Here is a 3,235-nt window from a genome sequence, read left to right as displayed (position 1 = left end):
TCCACTCTTCCTCTCCTCCTCTCTTCCTCTCCTCCTCTCCTCTCCTCCTCTCCTCCTCTCCTCCTCTCCTCCTCTCTGCTTGAAGCCTTGTGGGATGATGATGACACCCGCCGTAATCTCTGGATGCTCAGCGTCTGACGTGACACACGATCAGGAAAGCTTTCCCTGAACTGATCCAGGTTCATTGTTGCGTTGTAGCGCAGCGCGTCCTCTGACAGATGGAGACGGCCGCTGGCAGGAGGATGGAGGCAGGAGGTGAGTGACGGCTCTGTGGAGCAGACCAACCAGCTCTTGGTCCTGATCCTGGTCCTGATCCTGGTCCTGATCTGTGAGGGGGAGCAGATCTGAGCTGCGTCCTGCTCACTAACTGGATTGTGTTTGTGTGGATCAGCAGACTTTGGGACCAGAGGATGTGGACTGGAGGAAATCACTTAATGACATTAACAGTGTTTAAATACAGCTCAGAGGAAGCTGGGCGTGGCTCTGTCCCGGTTCACTCTGAGATCATAAACTCTGACAGCATGAGGGCCGTGGTTTGAAGACAGAGCTGAAAAACTTTCAGGAACATGAGGTCAAAGTTTGACCCCACACTCAGACTCAGATCAGGGGTCTGTTCCTCAAACGAACTCTGAGTCTGATCCTGAACTGTCAGTTGATCTACTTTCAGACAGAAAACTCAGAACAGCTGATTCGAGTCAGTTTAATCAACTCAGAGAAGTTTCACCTGGAGTTAGGCCTGTCCATAAAAAGCCATCATCAATGGAGCCCAGATTCAATGATTGACCATGAAACAGAGAGGGGAAGGGACGCATTTTCACCCTGATTCAACCAGAAATTTAATGCGCTCATTTGAAGAGTCAGAGCATGTTTTTAGAAACAGAGCAACACAGCTGCAGCTGCAGGAGAGAGAGACAGAAACTGCATGGAGAACATTACTGCTCAGGTCGATGTGTCAGTAAAGATAAAGTCCTTTATCACAACAACATAACAGGGACAATCAGTCTGAATTACATTAATTAAAGTTATTAATATTTGCATAGTAATTAGTTTAATTTACTCTGATTGAATTTAGCTGAAATGAATCTTATTTGACTCTTTTCTCTGACTCTTTTCTCTGACTCTTTTCTCTGACTCTTTCTCTGACTCTTTGCTCTGACTCTTTGCCCTGACTCTTTGCTCTGACTCTTTTCTCTGACTCTTTCTCTGACTCTTTGCTCTGACTCTTTGCCCTGACTCTTTGCTCTGACTCTTTGCTCTGACTCTTTGCTCTGACTCTTTGCCCTGACTCTTTGCTCTGACTCTTTTCTCTGACTCTTTCTCTGACTCTTTGCTCTGACTCTTTGCCCTGACTCTTTGCTCTGACTCTTTCTCTGACTCTTTGCTCTGACTCTTTGCCCTGACTCTTTGCTCTGACTCTTTTCTCTGACTCTTTCTCTGACTCTTTGCTCTGACTCTTTGCCCTGACTCTTTGCCCTGACTCTTTGCTCTGACTCTTTGCTCTGACTCTTTGCTCTGACTCTTTTCTCTGACTCTTTGCTCTGACATTTGCTCTGACTCTTTTCTCTGACTCTTCTCTCTGAGTTCTGGTCAGTGCCGCTGTCTGACCTTGATCCTCTGACTGATACCAGGAGGAGACTGAAGTAGGACGGCACAGAAACCCATCCAGCAGGTTTTTCCACCTTTGTTCACATTCTCCTCATTCCTGCCGAGCAACTCGTCTCTCTGGGTCTGATGCTGTGTCAGAACAGCCTGTGCCCATGTGCTGACGTCCCTTTATGGACTGGGACTCCTTTCTGGGCCTGACCCGCCCTTCCTGTCAGTGTGATTCCTCTGAGCCGTCATGGTCTTCAGATCTCATCCTGTGTGAATCTCTCAGACGTGTTTGGATCAAACACCAACAGGTGCTTTTTATTTTTCATTTCGGCAGCAGAGGAAAACATGTTTGTGTCAGACTCAGATGTTTACCGGACTCGTGTTTCAGACTGAGAGCGTCCAACAGAGACACGTTGGCTGTTTTTAGTCCTGAAGGGTTATTTCTGTCTCTGAGGAGTCCCCCGAGCAGCTCTGACGGTAAGCAGAGCGCAGAGGGGACGAGCCGTTTGTCACCGAGCTGGACCTGAGCTGGACCTGAGCCGGACTCACACGGACTCACACGTCCGTCACCAACCACAGGCCGTAACTGACCGTCCTCCTCCGTCACAGCTCCGTCACTAATCACTGAGTCTGTTTGTCACAGACGCCCTGGACGAGGCTTCAGTCTCGTGCACTAAAACACACACACAGAGCCATCTTTGTTTTTTATATCTGCTCTTTGACATGACGTGAATTCAAACAATGGTTGAACAGAGAAATCTGGAGGATTCAGGATGAAGGACGTGTGGATAAACTCAGACACCTTCATGTGGAGAAGGTTTCACTAAAGTTCTTCATCGATGAGTTTCTCTCGTCCCTGAGGACGGAGGTTTAGGACCTCAGGGACTCAGAAACCAGAGCCTGTGAGCTCCTCTGGAAAATGTTGGGAAAGTTTTTGCTGTGGCTTAAAGACGAACGTCCTCTCTGCTGTTCATAAAACTAAAATAAAATCCATCATAAGCTTTTTCCTCTTTCACCCCCTGCACAGCTTTGACCCCTGCACAGGTTTGACCCCCGCACAGGTTTGACCCCCGCACAGGTTTGACCCCTGCACAGGTTTGACCCCTGCACAGGTTTGACCCCCGCACAGGTTTGACCCCTGTACAGGTTTGACCCCCGCACAGGTTTGACCCCTGACCTTTCCCTGACCTAAAGCAGCTTCACTCAGTCCTCCTGGTTTGGAGCTGCGGACACCTCTCTGTGCCAGCTCTGAGCTGGACTCGGACCTGCTCTCAGCAGTTTGAAGGCAGACCTCTCAGACCCAGAGAGAGTCCCGCTCCCTGCGCACAGGCCCGGCTCTGTGGCTCTGTGGCTCTGTGGATCACATCCATCATCCCTCAGACGCTCTGGCTCCTGTTGCTTCTGTTTTCTGCCTCCGAGCGACTCATCCGAGCGTCTCATTGGTCAAACACTCTCATGTCCCGCCTCAGCAGACCATGCAGCCCTCTGATTGGTTGCTGTGGGAGCCTGAGCAGTGGGCTGATGCAGGTCAATGAATATTCATGGCTCCGGTCTGCTCGGTCTGCCGGGCCTCACCCTGTGTGTGTGTGTGTGTGTGTGTGTGTGTGTGTGTGTGTGTGTGTGTGTGTGTGTGTGTGTGTGT

Source organism: Halichoeres trimaculatus, unplaced genomic scaffold, assembly GCF_033239565.1.
Source record: "Halichoeres trimaculatus isolate MK-OKI-2021-1 unplaced genomic scaffold, fHalTri1.1 fHalTri1_scaffold_19, whole genome shotgun sequence".
In the NCBI taxonomy this organism is placed as follows: Eukaryota; Metazoa; Chordata; class Actinopteri; order Labriformes; family Labridae; genus Halichoeres; species Halichoeres trimaculatus.
The sequence above is the reverse complement of the archived record's forward strand: the minus strand, read 5'-3'. Positions refer to the sequence as shown.